This window comes from Ambystoma mexicanum, chromosome 2p (assembly GCF_040938575.1).
Source record: "Ambystoma mexicanum isolate Mex_15411 chromosome 2p, UKY_AmexF1_1, whole genome shotgun sequence".
Taxonomy (NCBI): Eukaryota; Metazoa; Chordata; class Amphibia; order Caudata; family Ambystomatidae; genus Ambystoma; species Ambystoma mexicanum.
In genome coordinates, this window is record NC_090923.1 from 575,853,636 (window position 1) to 575,872,401 (window position 18,766).

The window sequence follows — 18,766 nt, forward strand, 5'->3', positions numbered from 1 at the left end:
TCTTTGCTCAGGTGATTTTCCTAATATGGCCAATCATATTTTCAATATCTGCCATCAATTATACTATATTGTGACTTACCCGATTTGTTTCCTTTTATAGACTTATTCTGCTCAGACCTATTCTTGTAGTCCAGGACATCATTCCTTGATCCCGGAATTTACCAGCAATGACCATTTGCATCGCTCAAACAGGCTGAGAAATCGGCATCCACAACTATCAGTTTTGCCTAAATAACGCGGTAATATTGCCACTTTTTTAAATCTCTTTGAGCTACCCTCTAATACCATGGGAAAAGGGTACTTATATAATTTGCAATAACTGCATGAGATCACCTAGGTGACCAAGGGATGGACTGTCTGATTCTTGGCACAACATCATGCCATTTTGTCATTTAGGACTCTAATTTTGTTTTATATAAAAAAGAGTACCGCATGAAGTTGGTTTCTAACTTTTGGACACTACTACCAACCCCTTTTTTTACTGTAATACTGGTTCTTGAGATTTGAAAGTAAAAGTGATCAAGTAGACATTCAGACTATGCAACATAGCTTATATTCAACATTGTACTTTACTATACGGCACACTATATGCCTAAATTGCACCATGAGCAAGCGCTTGGTGCCCAATCCATTCTTTCTCCCATATGTTTTGTTCCCTCTACACAATTTCAATATTGAACACTACACCTGTGGACCATGATCGTCGCATGTTTGATTTCTAATGGTAACACCCTATTCAACTGTCCTCATGGTATGTAATTTCATTATGTTTTTTATGGTAACCACCTACTTGAATGATTTTTGCTTTCTCCTGATGGGTTCTGGCCCCATCCCTTCCTTTGCTTTCTATTATTTGATCATAGCAATTTTCCAATGTGACTTTTGTGTTTTTTGATTGCTATGCACTATGTGTATAGGTTTCCATGTAATTTTCTTCTCATAACATTAACAGTTTTGCCTTGAAAAGGACCCGTTGTCTAGGGTCGAAACACGTGTCGGCAGTTCTGTGTTACATTGGACTATATAAAATCTTTTACTTTAAGACCGTTGCCTGATGATGGTTTTTTAAAACTTATCGCCACTTTATACTTTGCTTTTGATATTGATCTAGCTTTGCATTTACTTATTGGTGTTTGGGCTGCGCAATGTAATAGAGGTGACATCTTTTGTGTTTGTTGGTGGATTTCTAAGATTCATTTTTTTCACCTGGTAAGAGTGTGAGCCCTTTTTCCCACTCTTACATGTGTTTTGCTGTGTGTGTTTAACATGTTTGTGTTCATAGACTGTGGGGCCTCACCTACTACACAGGCATCATCTTTTTACTGTGTGTTACACAGCACCCTCAGTGCAGTGACACAGGGTTGTCTTTTAGACTTCCCAACTCAGACTCCATTTTCTGGGGCTGACTACTGTCCCCCAGAAAATGTAAAGTTGCCATTAACTTTACTAGTCTCTTTTAAATCCAAAGACCCAGTGCAAACTATATTACATGGAGTACTGGAAAGGGTTGCTATTTATCCCTTATTGTCTGTCTCTCTTGGGGCATTGTTTTGCTCTCTTTCCATTAAGACTTGGCTCGTGGCAGTGATAACTACCCTCTTTTTCCAACCGCGGTTATCTTAAATTACCATGGTATTGTTTAAGGCTATCGTGGTAGCCTCGAACTTAAACCCGCTTGACCATATTGTTTTTAATATTGTTCCGGCAGGGTTTAGTCGCCATTTATTTTTGGAAAAGTCTTTCTCGTGTTCGTCTCTACACGCAAAACTAGGTTTGGTTCCTTTGATCACCGTCTTTTCACAGGCTTCTGCACAGAAGCCCTCCATTAGGTGCCTGAAAGTCTGGGTAGGCAGGATGTGAGGGAGTGATTTTAGGACCCCTGCCATGGGTTCCCTTGGTAAACCAGGTCGCACTCCTGTTTGATTGGCTGGGTGACTGTCCCCGCCAGGAGAGCCACCCTGCTGTGTGATTGACAGCCAGGCTGTGTGAATGGGAGAAAACTGCATAAAATGCAGGTCTCTGGGTCTGGAAGAGCAGAGACGCCACTGGAACGAGAGAACCGAAGAGGAGCTGACAGAAGAGGACCCCTACCACGACTGAATTACCCGGAATTTGCTGTACATAGCTACAGTGGGCCGGATAGCCAGGAAGGTCGGACCCTGCTTGGGTTTTAAGGAGCGCACCTTTTATTCATTGTTTTGCTCTGCTGCTGGTTTCTTCCCTGGGTGGTGCAGGACCCTCCAGTCTTCCTTCTTCGTGTCAGTCAGACAGTCACTTCTGGAACCGGGAGCCTGCTGGAACTACCAGGAGCATCCGCCGCGGCTACAGCTTCTTCTCCATTTAAGGTACTGTTCAACATCCGGTTGTTCGTTTCGTCCAGCCGCGGTGAAAGGGTGTGAAACCTTTCACCAATCCGAGGGCTTGTCCTTCTCTTCTCTTTAAACTAACTTTTCTGCTGACCAACTTCGTTCTGAACTCTTGGCAAAGACTTAACCGTGAACTCCCCTGAACTGTGTGATCTTGAGCAAAAGACTATTGTCCTATTGACTTTGGCTCTAAGCCTTTTGCATCTGATTTCCTCACTGTAGTTCCTCTTTCTAGATTGCCCTGCTTACTTACTTGTTGGTACTGCTCCATTTCTACCTAATTCTGTCTTTCCCTCCCTTTTAAATTAACACAGTGCCATTTTGCTCCCACTTCATTTTGTTAGCTTAACTTGTCTGGAAACTATTGGGAGTGGTGTGGTGTATTAAGAGTGTGTTTTTTGAACTGCTTTTCTTTAGTGAAATGTTATACAAATGAAGAGTAAATAAATGTATATTCTTTTACTTGAAAACATTGAGTCAGTGTTTGTTTGAATCATAGTGATTGCTGTCCTTTGTGTAACTATTTGATACTGCTCACTTGCTCTTGAGATAAATCTGGCTGCTCAGCCATTGCTACCACTTTACTTTGTAGTACAGGCTTGTACCAAAGGTGAATTTGTGCTGCCACTTGTAGTCCTAATTGTGTGTAGTGTTCCCAAATGGTACTGCATATAATTCTGCCTAACACGCGGATAACATCTTCTGCTGCACTCTGTTCTCAGGATGAGCATCTCTTTACCAGGGTAAACACCTGCAGAGATTTCTTGGACCCGCTACGAAACCTGCTGTGCTTCACTCCAATTAATGTTTCTATAGTAACAGAGCTAAAATTGCTTCAGTGCCATCTCAACACAACATCATTTTACATCCATAATTCTTGCAGTTCCTATGTCCGCCGCATTGCGTGGGATAATACTGTATGTAGGCGGTATGCAGAGAACTGCACCTTGCATTGCTGTCTGTAGTAGATTATATAGTAAAGGACTAGGTACCGCATTGGCACCTACCCATCCGAAAGGTTCCCACTTTATCACCTGATATCTGTTGGCTTCCTGCTAGTGTTGCTGGTGAGTGAGTGCTACCAAGTCAAAAATAAACTGTTTGTAGATTTGCACAAATGTGTTGACATGTGCAGTCCATGTTTAGTCATGCACATCAATCATGACTGATTGCTGACATTAGTGTCGGTTATTCACTTCTCGCTAGGGTGGTGGTTGACGATAGTGACAGAGAGGGCACAGGCTCTAGTTTTTGGTGCTAACTACTTTGACACAATCCTGCATCCTATGGAGGGAGCATGAATGCTTTTGCTGCTGCAGAGAGAGTGATTTGCTTCACAGTAATGATGCAGACCTTGAGGTACTGCATTGCTCAGTGAGGTTGCCTTCAAAACTGACTATACGTCAAACATATCGGGCCTCATTATGAGTTTGGTGGTATCTCGGCTGTAAATTTGTAGAGATACCACCAAACGGATTCACCATTTCCACCACTTCCCCAGTGGAATTACCGTCGGATTACAAGTGGCGGTATGATGATGTTAGTGCCCATTTATGGAGTCCATGAGGATGTCGGCTGACGGTCATTCTCCCGAAATTGACGTTTTTGGCAGTAATGTGGCGGAATTACCTCCAGCGTTTTGCTGGAGGTTTTTCCTCCACCTTACCGCCAAATACATAGTTCGGAAGTGCAGTAATGCGGCAGTAACTCTGTTACCTCTGCATTACCACTGATTTTGGCCACACAGACGTTTTACCAAAATATTAGTAAAATGTGCTGTAAAATAAATCACCTGAAGACCCCATTTTTGACGGGTTTCTTGAGAGTAACCGATTTGTGTTCACCGTAGATGCTTGCTCAGAGAGTCATGGCCTATTTGCAGCCGCTGCAGTAAGCTTGCCATGAAAAGAGGCGCGTGAGCACTTCCTGGTGGGAGATTGCTCTTTCCGACGAAGCACCGATTTCATTTTGGTGGAAGTGGGGGCATGGGGGAAGAGGCATCCGTGGCAATATTCAAAACTCGAGGTTTCCCCTCCTTCTTGTGCTGTCCATCACTGAGGAGTATAATGCCAAACCTTCATCAGCATTTTAGCCTGCACTGCCTGATCTCCTGAGGGAAACAGTTTGCTATCCCTGAGTGACAGCTTGTCAATTGGCACACATCTGAGATCACAGGGAACCACAAACGTTAGTTGTTTTTAGTGGGGCAGTTTAGAGGGCTTTCTTCCAGGCCAGGGGACATAATCAATATGTGCCTGAAGCAATGTATAAATACATTAGTTTTCTACTAATAACTGCACATTGCATTTTATTATTTTAGAACTTTACACCGCAGGTTGTTTTCCTTTCTTTGCATTCTATTCCCCTGCATGTGTGTTCTCTGCCCTTTCATGTTATGACAGTTTACGTTATTGCATGTCCAGGTGGATAGCTCACGAGTTAAATGCTTGCCTTTGGTCTGGGGCAGCATTCGCTTCACAAGTTGGAATCGCTTTGCTGGGATGAATCGTCCGTTTATTCTTATGATGTTGTTCAATTGAGTACCATTGCATTTGAAGATACTACACGATGTTATAAGAGCTTAGAAGCTGGAGGATTCATGCATACAGCGCCACAAGCACTCAAATGATTATTTCTACTACTATTTATCATTTATTTACTTAACCCCTTAAGTGCCAGGCTGGTATGCAAGTCTATGCAAAAACGACGAGCATACTCGCCCTTGGCACTAATCAATGTGCATTTTACACCTGTTCAGGTTTATGCTGTTCAATCATAATATTCCTAATCTGTGTCAGATTATCGCCGTGGCTCCTCCCTTCCTTCTTTTCAGCAGCTCCCATATTTCCCCTCCTGCCCTCACGTCTTTGAAATGACCAAGATGGGGTGTTTCTGTTTATGCCTCTTTGTTTCCATAGGTTTATTGTGGGTGATTTTTGCCTCTCTTACTCTTTATCTGTTTATTCCTGTCTTCATTTCTATATTTGTTCATGCCTCACCATTCTCATAGTTTTCTCTTTTTAGTTTGCACTTGCAATGCTCCATTTTCACGTTTATGCTAATGTTCCTATCATTTCAAACCTCTATATGTTCTCACTGGTTTGTTTTTGCCTCTGCGTTATCATATACATCGGTTTTCCGTGTCTGCTCCTGCTTCTCCTTTTGCACATATCTAATTATGCCCCCTACATTAACACATGTTCAAACGTGTATTTTCATTATCTGTATGTACATTTGCTTTCCCTGATTTGTGCTGCTTTCCCCAATATGTACATGCCTTCATTACCATACATGTTCACTCTTCATAAAAAGATTAAAAAGAGAGTGTGCGTGTATATTTTGTAGGAGATATTTATGGGGCAACAATTATTTGAAGAGAGTTTGTCCCCCCAAATCAAATTGCCACACCAATAATGTATAGGATTTCTCACTAGACCTATTTCTGAATCATTTCACACCACTATACGCCCTCACTCTGGTGCAATAGAGAAGCCAAGAATCAGGCCGGTGTGCAGAAAGAATATATATTTATTATTTAGTAGACAAAATCAATATCACACAAAATAATCACAATTTACGCCACCTTACTCCATGGCACACAATCTGTCCTACCAAATATATTTTCCCACACATTGAAAACCCAAGTTTGTTCAGGGTAACCAAAGATCACAGAATCTCTAACCCACAAACATGTACAGTTTTCCAGTTTTCCATTTTTTTGGTTTCTTTTCCCCCTGTTCACATATAAATACAAGTCTATAGAATACTTCATGTACTTTGGTCACTCACAAAATACACATAATGGACAGAATTGTGCAGCACACTGGAAATGACTGAACAGTTCAAGTTCACAATATACTTTGCCCGGGGTTTACTTTAAATAACATGTAGCACTTTTTCAATTGGCAAAACACTTTTCATATGCAGCACCATTCCACTCTGACATCTCTGTGCACATTCTATTTCTAATGTTCAAATCTCCAAGCATTTAACAACAAAACCATTTTCTCCATATATTTCCCTCTCTTTCTTTACCACTAGGCAGGGCAAATCTCTCTTCAATTTGGAGTCTCATTCACACTCTCGGTAGAGGGTGTGCCTTTTCAATCAGTTATTTCCCTTTGGAAGACACTTTTCTGGCCAGCACACACCCAGTAATTCAGTTTACCATTCAGAATCCCTCTGCTTTAAGGCCTGGTCTGGGAAATGTTGCGCAGTCAAAAACACCCCTCCCTTTTAGGATATTTTGGAGTTGCCAAAAATAATGTTGGGATACCCAATTACTTTAAATGACTACAAGTCTGATTCACAGAAGCGTTTTATAATGTTACAATCCCATAGGAAAACATTCTGTGAATCAGGCACTAGAAATGTATCAGTGCTGGGAGAGGATTTTCAAAGATTTTGAACTTCCCTGAGCTTGCACCCACGTTCTTTGACTATTTGGGAATTAATTGAATTATTAGCTGCTCAGAAAACTTTACTGTTCTCCTGGGGAATATTTAGGGCGAGACATTCATTCAAATAGAACCCCACCCATACTCTGTTCATTTGGACAAGTTTACTTACTTAGAATTTCTCTGGGTTTTGTGGTCAGGAAAAGCCATCAAGGCTCCTGGAGTATCTCAGGGGAAACATAATGACCTGGTTTGACAGCTTCTCCAGGTTCAGTCATGTCAGAATCCATCCCTTTATTTGCCTCTCTTGGTTCCCTCCCGATTTTAGTCTTCCTCCTGGTCTAGTTAACCTCCTACTCTCTTCTAATTATATTACATAGCTCTAGCCAGTTTACACAGCTCCGATCATATCAGACAGCTCTTATCTTTTTAGTCCACTCTTCCTTCTGGACAGACAATCCTCATTATGGCAAGATATCTCCTTTTCCCATTGTGACCTCCTTCTAACCCCATAACCACACTCCAAATGATCTAAATTATCAGATGCCAGTTTATTGGCAGATGATTCAGATTGGACAACTATTGCCCACCCAGTTGCAATCACCGGTTCCTTTAGTTACTAGGCACCATCTCTGGGAGTTATAGCTCCAGCCAATTGCAATTATCTTAATGAAAAATTTAGCAGTTGAAGCTAAAATCTACAACGTGGCACTTTTTTCAATGTATTGATAATCGCCACAAGCTATAGATTTTCAAATTGGTCTATTCATGTTGGACGTAATGCACTGTGTCTCATTTTGGTGCAAGGTTGCAGGTTCAAATGACAGATTGTGTTTTCTTCAAAAAGGGTAAAAGTTATTGGCTCAAGATTTGATATACAGATATCTAATTCATTAAGCCACCCTCTTCCAGACTGTACACTCTATCAATTTTCTGGGAATCCATAATCACATTTCAGGTTATAACTTTACTTCCCAAGGTCAAATTTTTAGGAGAGTGGTCTAATTAGATAGATCTGTTCATAGGCTGTTCAGTGATATATACATAATTTCAGTGAGAGTTCCGGAGACAATTAACAAAATATGATCCTCCATGTATGCCTATGGTAACCTCTAAAACATGCATGAGTTTAACTTTAATTAACCTCACATTTCTTTCTTTTAAGAAACTTAACATGTGGTCTGGCCATCTGCTCCTTTGTTGACGAGGCCTGCAATCAAGCAATTAGCTCCTTTCAAAGTGAATAGCCGGGCTGTGCGTCATCTTATCTTCTAACAGAGAAAGACTACCCCGCCCCTGAATCATGTGACACCCTCTGGTGTCTGTCAAATGTCATCAGCTCAGGGAGAGGGACCATGAATTAGAGTTAATTCTTGAGAATTGTTTAGAGTTCACAACCACCATTAGCCATGTCTTTTCTCAGTGTTGGCCCAATCACCACCATAAAGCTCTTCCCAAGCACAACTCTGCACCCTTTCCTAGCTCTGCTGCAGTTTCAAAGACATTCCCAGATATTCTCATAAGGGCAGGGGAGGTGTGCAGTGCCAAGGCAATTGAATCTCATGAGGAAAATACTTTCAGGCTCAACACTTGTTTTCGATCGTCTGAAGAACAGAAACTATTCCTTTCAAATCTATTGCATTTTCTTTACATATGAAAAGGCCTGCTTTCAGGTTACTGCCTTGTGCCATCTGTGACTTTCATTTGCACAATGCCATTAATGTCCATCTTTAGATTATACTTTATATTAAAGCAGCACAGGCACTGGAGTTTCATTGGTAAACAGTTCCTTTTAATCCATGCTGCACTTGTCCTTATTTTTCCTGATGTTGTGAAAGGTTGGCCTCTGGTTTTGGGGCTTTGATGCTCAAATACTCGGGCCATTTCATGTTAATACTCGTTATTTCTCTGTAAACAGCATTTTGATGTGTGACAGTTGAGAATGAAATGCTACCCTTGTTGTCTGACAGTCGCATCATGCCTTGCACATTTCTGCACATTTTGAGCCTCCCATGGCCAGGGCATTCCATCTATGTTGGCATCATATTGTCCCCAAAATATCAGGAACACTTCCATGAAATCTTGAAGCAGATTTAGCCACTTCACCCAATTCACAAAAAGCACAGTCCAGCACCACATCAAGTTATGGTGGATTAAATGGATAAATAATTTTCTGGAGCAAGGTAAACTTCATGTGATGGCTACTCGGTGGTGCTGTGCTGTGTACGGCTGTTGAAATGGCTAATTCTGCATTAGCGGCCCTGTAGTTATGGGTAAGTTGCTCAACCCATCGGAAGAGCACTTTTTGGTCAGCTTTCAATTTTGCCCCTCGGACCATTCCCCACAAAACTTTGCAAAGAAAGTATATTGCCCGTCAGATCGATCCTGCAAGGTTTGCTGAGGTTTCATGCAGGGGGGGCAGAGTTACAAGGGGGGTCCCAAAATGTGTGGTTTTTCCCATAGACGCAATGGAAAAATATGTTGCTCATGCCTACAGCCCAATCTGCTGGCCGGAGTTTCACCAAATTTGTAGCAGGTGCTGCGGCTTGGTCCCGAGAGCGTGCTTTTGGACATTTGATGTAAATCCATCCAGTATTTTTTTTTTCACTACCAAAAAGTAGGTAAAACGAATGTGTGATATCTGGGTTTGGTCCGCTGCCCCACGTCTCTGTTCAGTCTGTGGACAGGCCTCTGATTGGCTCAGAGGCGGACATGAGGTCCGCAGACATTGGGTGCTGCTGATTGGTCAATAAAAATCATGAGGTGCATCAGATTTTTGGAAACACCTGCCATGTTGGATCCGTGGACAGGTGCTGGAGTCCTCAAACATCGCAGTAAAATTATATTAAAGAACACAACATTACACTTGCCAAACTTATCATACAATCTCTGGGGAGGTAAGAGGTGATGAGAATAGGATGGGATATGGCCATAAAATGCCAAAAAAAACAGGTGTCCGCAAACAGTCTGGGAAAGTCCTGTGATATCAGTGAACATCTGAGATGTTCGGGGGCATCTATGCTTGTTTGTGCATTACAGGTTTGGTGAAAATCAGTTTTTGGATGGCTTATAACTTTGGGGCCACTCAATGAAACTGCATGACATTTCTGAATTTCATTCTAGACATGATTCTGAATTTTTTTGAAAGTGTGCTGCTGTTTTTTCAAGAGGGAACAAAATTAGAGGGGAGTCCCAAAATATTGTAACAGCTTATAAATGTGGTGCCATTTGTGAATGTGCACACAAGTTTGCACAGTGATTTTAGATCTATATATAAATGTTTTTACAGAGTTTGGTGGGATTTTGTGAGGAGGGGGCAAAATTCGAGGGGGGTCTCAAAATATTGTAAAGCCCTATAAATTTGACATTTGACGAATCTGCACACAAATTTGGAATAAGATTTTAGATCTAGATATTAATGTTTTTGCAAAGTTCGGTGATGTTTTGTCAAGAGGGGGCTAAATCAGAGGGGTGACTCATCCATTTTTAGATAGCTTATTCCTTTTTTACTATTTGACGAATGTAGACAAATGTTTTTAGAAAGATTAGAGACACAGCTTTCAATGTTTGTGCAAAGTCTGAATGGATTTTCTCAAGTGGAGTCTGGGTCAAACTTATATGACTATTGTATGTATTTACATTTTGACACTTTTGAACAAATAAAACATGGGCAGATTTCCTGCAAATTTGTGTAAGGAGCATTGGCAAGGACCTGAAAGCATGGTTTTGCAAATGTGTCTCTACATGTAGCCTATCAACATATTAAACTTCCACCCACTAACTGCCACTTAACAATGTTCTACAAATCTTTTGCATCTACATTTCTCATACTTATACCAAAAATATTTACATAGTGCTCCTATAAATGCACATTTGCATTGTGCAGTGACAGAAGTGCATAAATAGAAGGGGCAGTACGAACAGACAATTGCTCATGGGAGCCCAGGAGGGAAGTGTCAAGGGATGACCATGTTGGAGGCCACTAGCTAACTGCTGGTGCAGAGTCCCAAGGGTGGCGTACATCTTAACCGTAACGTCCCTTTCAGAACATTTTTTCTGTCAATTGAATATGTTTTCATAAGTGAAAATGTTTCTTGTTGTTACATCACTGCATATAAGTTATTAATAATTCCTCTTTTAACATATATGAAATAACTTTAAACATCCTTTAGTAAACATATTTTTTGCAGCACATACTTATGTGAGTCGTTATCTGCAGCGCATATCCTAATAGGCAAATCAGAGTAGACGTTTGTCCTTGCCGAAGACCAGGCCCTCTGCCCACAACAGAAAAGTTATATCACTATTTTTTGTACTTTCGTTTCCACAATTTCAAAAAAGTAAACCACAGGACAGATTTCCTAAAGCATCCTTTCAGGTCCTTGTTGCTGCTCCTTGTGCAACATTTCTGCAATTCCGTCCGGCACTCTGGACTGCAGCTGCAAGCAGATTTATTTTTCCCATTTAAACCCCGGGCTTCATCCATGCCACATGCCCCAATAAGTACATCAGAGTAGGCATACATCCTTGAGGAGGGCCAGGCCCATTGTCCATACACCAAACTTATATCACTATATTTGTACTTACATTGGGACACTTTGAAAAAATAAAACTCAAAACAGATTTGCAAAACCATGCTTTCAGGTCCTTGGTGATGCTTCTCGCAAAGGCTTTTTGTAATTCAGTACAGCACTTCAGGCTGTAGGCGCAAGCAGAATATTTCTTCCCATTCAAACCTAGGGTTCTGCCATGCTGCATGCCAAGCACACACTCATTGCTCCACCTTTGTTGCACCCTGATCTCCTCTGCATTTTGGCCCTGGCATATCTCTCCTTTTCATACAACCCAACCTGTCTCTCCTGTTTCACCTGCTCCGCTTTCCCAATTCTTACCTCTCCCCCTCACCTCTGTCTCCTTTGCACCTAATACTTTCTCTTCTGCTGCCCTTCCCTGCTCTCTCCCCTCTCCACTACTTCCCTTCTTGTGGCAATCCCTCTGTTCAGGTTTTCCCCTGTCAGCACCCCTCTCTTGTGCTCTTTCTCCTAGGACCATAACCTCTAGCTGTTCTGTCTGCCATGGCCTCTACACCGGCCCGTGGCTTTGGAGTAGTGCAGTCTACACAGAGCACATAAAGTGGGAGCGGACCTTGATGCCAGAAACAGTGTCCATTGTCTTTGGCTGACACAGCTTTGAATAATGAGCATTGGCAATGCAAACTGTTTGGGCTTTTGTGTAGGCATGGCAAAGGCACTTGCTAGGCACTGCTGTAGTGGTGTTAACTAGCTTTTCAAGTTAGCAGGTGTAACTAGCTTTTAATGGTAGCAGGTGCAAAATGGTGCGAGTTCCTGGGCATCTAATAGCAGTGCCCGTCAAATGCCTAATGTACAAAAGCCAAACTGTTGGCTTTACTAATGCTGGTTTTTAACAGGACTTCAGTGAAGGACACACGTAGTGCTTATAAATCGAGTGGTTGAAGGATGACCTGGTTAAGAGATGTTTATTACACCAGTAGCCCGGTAGCCAATTTAGTCATTAACTCTCAGAAGACTGCTTTGAAAAAACACTGGCAGGCACTTTGAGTGCAAAGTTTGATGGTAAGATTTGATTAAAGCGAGTTCAAAGAGTTCTCATGAGGAGGTGTTTTGTGTGGGGAGGGTAAGAGCTCGGTAGGAATGGGAATTGGGAATAGCATGCCCTTGGGTAGTGAATGGGTGGGCAAATAACCAAACGGCAGCGACGAGCTTGAGTCCTTCTTCATATGCCATTTCTCCCTATTTGTACTCTAATGCAATAGTTTCAGCTTACAGGTGTCACTAAAGCGCCACCTAATAGCACAAATAAAAATGGGCCTCTTAGCATCGCAGCACTTGCATAGATCATAAAACCAGCTCAGATAGCTTAGCACAATGACCAGAAAATCTGAGCATACTTTGAAGTTACCTTAAGGGGTTGCGCCAAAGATGTGTGACCTAAGACATCCATTAGGGTCTCTCTCTCTCTCTCTCTCTCTCTCTCTCTCTCTCTCTCACACACACACACACACACACACACACACACACACACACGCACACGCACACGCACACGCACACGCACACGCACACACACACACACACACACACACACACACACACACACACACACACACACACACACACACATCCCCCCCCCCTCGCTCACACACTTCAGCCCCCTGGGTTAGGCTTCTGGATTCCATCTCTCTGCCCCCTGTGCTCCCTTCTCTTACTTGTGCTGGTCTCCCATCTGTACATCTATTTATAGAGCCGGCACCACTGTCCACTCTGTACTTTCTTGGCTTCCGCAACAATGCACTGTGAAGTTCTGTACTCTTTCCTCACACTTTTGTCATATGCCCCATATGCCATTGGATCTTCCTGCATGACACTGTTTTTGCAAGTACCTCCATCTGGGCTTTTCTGCAGACTGGCCTGTACTGTTGATACCTGTTTGGCAGAATCAATGTTGTCTTGTCTTTGCTGTGGCCTTTTGAGTGGCATTTGTCGGTCTGGATTCGGGCTTCTTTGGTATTGCTACCTGTGCAGTCTCTCTCCCTTGCTCAGTCTGGCCCTGCCCCTGGCTCCAAGGCCTCTGTCACCCAGCAGATAAAATGGACACACCTGCTGTGCACCAAGCACAGGCTTGAAGTCATGCAGTGCCTGGTGCCACTTAAGAGCCATAATCTACATGGCACAACCAATGCACAAGGCATGCATGGTTGCTGTGCTCTTGCATCAACATGCATTGGATTCTTGCCTTACAATTTTCAAACTTACTCACAGAGGCTGAGCTAATCACACATGCTGGAGGCAGCCAGTGGGACCTGCATCTTCGTGAACTAAAGCTTCATTATGATATGATATGATACGATATGTAATTTATAATGCACTTAATACCTAGAGGTTTCTAAGCGTGGACCTGGGTATCAAACCTGTGTTGCTCCTTGTTGTCTTGCTTCCAAGGCCAGCATGTTGCCCCTGAGCTATCCTCCCGAGACAAAAGAAAGTTATTTCCTGACATGCAGACATGGGGCTCATTGATATGCTACGTGTCAATCATTCTGGTCCCAATATTGTTCCACAATCCCATGGTATAAATGGCGAGGGAAAATAATACCTAACAGGGAAGAATTCACCAAAATTAAAAACATGCTCCTTATGACATGTCAAAATAGCACATTGCTACTTACCAAACGACATGGTGTGCTGGGGCACAGATGAAGACAGAGAAAGCAGGACGTGGCGGTGAGTCCGGAGAGGCTTCATATTCTGTAGCAGGGGAGAAACCTATGGAGTTTCCTCCTGTCTCTAGGTGAGGGCTCACCTAAAAGATTAAAGACTGTGACGAGGCAGATGCATGAGGGGCTAACGGATTGTTGCTCTTTGTATGTCGAAGTTAGTATTTCAACCTTGTGATGTCCCACTGCAACAATGCCCATTCTTAGCGCCCAGTGTTGTTCTGATTTTATCTGCTAAAATGGACATTTCTGTTAGGAAGTTTGTGTTATTTATTTTGGCTGTTCTTAAACTCACAGGCCAGTTTTGATGTACAATTACGTCACTGCTCCATCAATACCTGGGCCTTTCTCCAAAAATCTATTGACATCTGGGATTGGTCATCTGTAGCCTAATAACCTACATGGTCAACATGGTCACCTATATATGTTATCCTACTGGCTCTCCCATGTCAGGTGGCTGGCCTGGTCCATCCACAAGTTACTGGGCTTCATTACGGGTTTGGCGGTAGCTGTGCCTGCAACCAAGGCACGGCTGCCGCCAAACCCATGATTTTACCAGCACCCGCGAATGGGCAATTACCGGGTCATGCCAGGGTCAGCGGCAATAAGGGACTCCCCATTCGGCCCCATAGGGCTGAATGGGAATGGGGAGCTCGGATGCACCGGCACCATTCATAACGGTGGTCCTGGCAGGCAGAGCGAGACCCGCAAGCACAACTCGTAGTATGGCGGTACGGTAGTAACGGTGCCGGTAGCGATACCAGTGCAGTTGTTGCCTTACCGCCATACTTATAATGAGGCCCACTGTCTATATGTCTATAACAATGTTGCAGTATGAGGGCCTTACCATTGGTTCTTGTTGGTTGCTAACCACCCCAAGGATACTAAACTGTGATTGGCTAGAGCTGACGCCCCCAGAACTGGGATCTGAAAAAGGTTCTCAGTTCTTGGTGTACTTTTTCAAGGTAATAAGAATGACTATCTGTCTGCATTATAACTTGTGTGTACCACCGTTTAACACATACCGGAGGACAGTCTACTGATAGGGATGGAAGCATACACTGGAGCTCATGTTGCTCCAGTGAGTCATTTGGCAGCGGGGACCTGGTACTTTTGCACGCAGGTGTAGCCAGGTTCCCGCTGCCAATTTTCATCATTTGCACGGCAGAGAGCAAAATTACAGGTGTGTACGCTGCCTTTTGCCCTGCAGTTGTGCACTTCACTGTGCAAAGTGAGTATATTCTGCATAGCATGCAAGCATGCCAGGCAGCGTTAACTTTTAATTGTGAGCGCTGCCTGCTTTGTTCGCATGGCAAGCGGCGAACCCTGCTTACCATGTGCTCATGCTAAGTGATGTTCCCATTTTTTCATGGCCAGGGTTTCATTTTAATTCTACACGTTGCCTTACTCAAGGCTTTTAAGCCTGATTTTATCGTTATGCCCCAATCCACCATGAGCTCCATTGTGTTGTACCATGTGATTTCTGAAATGTTTTGCAAACCACTGCATTTCAGTATTGGACTAAAAACAAATTACCATCAGTGCAGATTATTAGTATGCGTCTAAACTAATTTTCCATGTTACACATCAAGCAAGCCTCACTTGCAGAATTTGAATAATTCTTTTTGCATCTGTTCATACACACCGTGCTGTTTTGTGATGCCCAGCACAGCTGGATTTGAAACGGACACCATTGCTTGTTTTATGCATCATTGGTTATTGACGCTGATAGTTCTTCTGCCGGTTACTAAGCAGCATATTGGTGTAGCCTAGCAACATGTCTCCAGCAGTTTAGCAACAGGTTACTGCTGGCAAGCAATAGGTTGCCAAGCAACAAGTTCATCTTGCAGCGCCAACGTTTTCTCTGCTACAGGTTTACGCAGCCTGCAGATAGGCATAGGTTGCAAAAGGTTAGGAAAACATTATTATAAGCAAAGCCTTGGTGACGTCGAGAACATGATGTAGTGAAGCTGAGCATACCAGGGAACACACCTTTATAAAGTTGGCAGATGTTAATGTGGACGTGCTAATGTCATCTATTATCACTCTATTAGAAAGTTACTCAAGACTACACATGGTGATTATAAGACAATAGGTTACTATGCAAGAGATGACTGTTTGAAGATATTGCATAGCAACGATGTTCTGTTGTCTAGTCGCTTTAATATAGTTGATCAGTCATTACATTTTAATAGTCACTGTTCCATAGAAAGAATTGCCTGCAATTTCTGTAGCCCTACTGCAGTGTACTTAAAAACCTCTGCTTCTTAAAAACTGCTGTACCCTCGGTTCACAGCTTTCTTTTCCAGACTCCTGCAGCCTCTGGTCATTGCCCCCTCTTTCCCCCATTCTGAATCTCTGCATTGTTCCCTCTTTTTCAGTCTGCTTGCATGCATGTCCCACGGCCACCCCTTTGCTCTTACAAACATCTGCACTTTCAGGTACTTGCCGCCACCTTTCTGTTAAAAGCTTTTATGTCAAAACACTCTGTATCCTAAATCCTCTCCAGATGGCCAGCACTGCCATTGCAGGCCTGTTGTGCCACCATGTAACTATTTCCTACAACATCTTTGATAGCTGACATCTCCAACCTGAGACGTCTGCCGTCTGGGCCATTGCTGAGGGCACCATAATCCTGGAGTGCAGTATCCTCAAACAACCACGTCTCTTGAAGTCCTCCATTCTGGTGTTATTGTTGCTTCTTTCAGATTGTGCTATGTTAGTACTGCCGTCTCGGATCTATTTCTAGGCTCCCTATCCTACAGATGATCTTGCCTCCATTGCCCCATCATTATAGCTATAATGTGGCATTTCTGCTGAGTGTAATGGCAGCCACAATGAAGAGGCTCAGGAAAGGGGTTTCCCTGCCCTGTGGAGCACGGGGGACTATCTGTATGCTGGAGATTCTAAAATTGCAGTGGCCACATTGGCAAATACAAAGCTTAACACTGACCTCCCTTTTGAGCAAGCTTAAGCTGAGGGCAGAATGCAGACCCTACCCCCATCCTGTGTACAAGCTGCGTGAGGGAGAAATGCTTTGCTAGTCTACTCACCTTCTGTGCAGAGCTGGTGTTCAAGCCGTACCCAGAACTAGAGCGGTCTAGAGCATGTCACAGGGGTGCGTTTCACCATGCAGAGGGGGCCTGGAACGAGGAAGAGGCTGTTGGCAGTCCACAGAATAAGAGCAAACATTTTGCACGTGCTTCTGTGGATGTGTGGACGTAGGTGTATGTGTATGAGAACAGGTGTATGAGTGCTTGTGTGTGCTGTGGTTACACGAAAGGGAACTAAAGGACATTTTCAACATGCAATTGTGTTTGACCAGGCAGCATGAACATGTGTTTTACAGGGCAATACTGCCATATGGTGTTTGACAATGGAAACAGTGTAGCAATAAGCCACGAGGTGGCGGGCCAATACCGCCCCAGGTAATGCCCTCAGGGCATTACCTGGGGCGGTATTGGCCCGCCACCGAGTGGCTTATTGCCATTAGTACCCCGGCCCGTTAGACCGGGGTACTAATGACAGAAGTATTCCCAGCGCGTTTGCTTCCGAGACCAGAAGAAAAAAGAAGGTAAGTGGGATCTGGAGGGCGGAAGGGAGGGGAGGGGGAGGAAGGGAAAAAAAAAAAAAATACTGCGGTCTCCGGCGGGGGACGATGGAAGACTCCAGCCGTGTGGAGGCTTGGAGCGGGGATGGCCCCGCTCCGAGTCTCCACAAGGCTGGAGGTTTCCATCGTCCCCCGCCGGAGACCGCAAGATAGAAGGTAAATGGGATGGGGAGGGAGGAGGGAGGAAAGGCTGGGAAAAAAAAAATCTTACCTGCGTCCCCGGCGGGGGACGAAGGAAGCCTCCAGCCATGGGGAGGCTCAGAGCGGGGACTGCCCCGTTTCGAGCCTCCTCATTGGCTGAGGGTTGCCACGCCCCTCGCCGGGAACAGAGTAGCCGGCACGCATGGCGTGGACGGGAATACCGTGTGGTATGGCTCGCAAATGAGCCAATCACCACACAGTATTCCTGTTCAGCCGCGCGTGCCGGGCGTTAATGGCATATATTTTGATCACAGGTAATATGAGCATATGTCAGAAAGTGCTCCTGTGTAGCCCTACAGATGAGCGGCATAGTAGCCATGTATACTGCCTAAATTCTGGGCTATTAACCGAACAAAACAGGGAACTCATCGCATTACGGATATGTTTAGATGCGCAATACCAACAGAGCAGTGCCACAAGAAGGAGCTCCTTCTTACTCCAAGAGTGGCGGGATGGACAGCTCAGTCACTGCATATAGAGAAGATCAAGGAGCTGTCCAACACAATTTGTATCTAACACTACTTTACCCAGACATGAAAGTTAATTTTTTCGAAAGACCTGCAACTGGTAGCTGATGTGGTTCTTTCTGTTGTTGTGGTATTTGTCACATCAGCTTTTAAGCGGAAATGCTTGTTACCTCAAATATTTAAGCATGCTTGACAACCAGATCTTCATTCCCTGTTCACTGGGAATGTTTTGTGCTTATCTCTCCAGAGAAGATTTCCAGCAAAGCAAGAGCCAGAAAGGGTTCAGTTTATTGCAAGATTCACTCTGATCACATTACAAAACGAACCTTGTGTTCTGAAGGGGTGTTCAATGTTTAATTGTCTCTTATATGTATTTATGAATGTATGAAGTACAGGTGCAACCTCGACCCTGATTTATAACCTATGGGCTGTTGTAAAAAAAAGCTTCACGCCACAGTTAGATTTCATGATAT

The 18,766-nt window shown here is 43.6% G+C and overlaps 1 protein-coding gene across 3 annotated transcripts in view; it reads left to right on the forward strand.

Annotated features, from left to right (window-relative positions):
• The window catches only part of DOCK3 (dedicator of cytokinesis 3), a 2,582,899-nt gene that overhangs the window by 231,998 nt on the left and 2,332,135 nt on the right, over positions 1-18,766 (forward strand). The window lies entirely within an intron of this gene.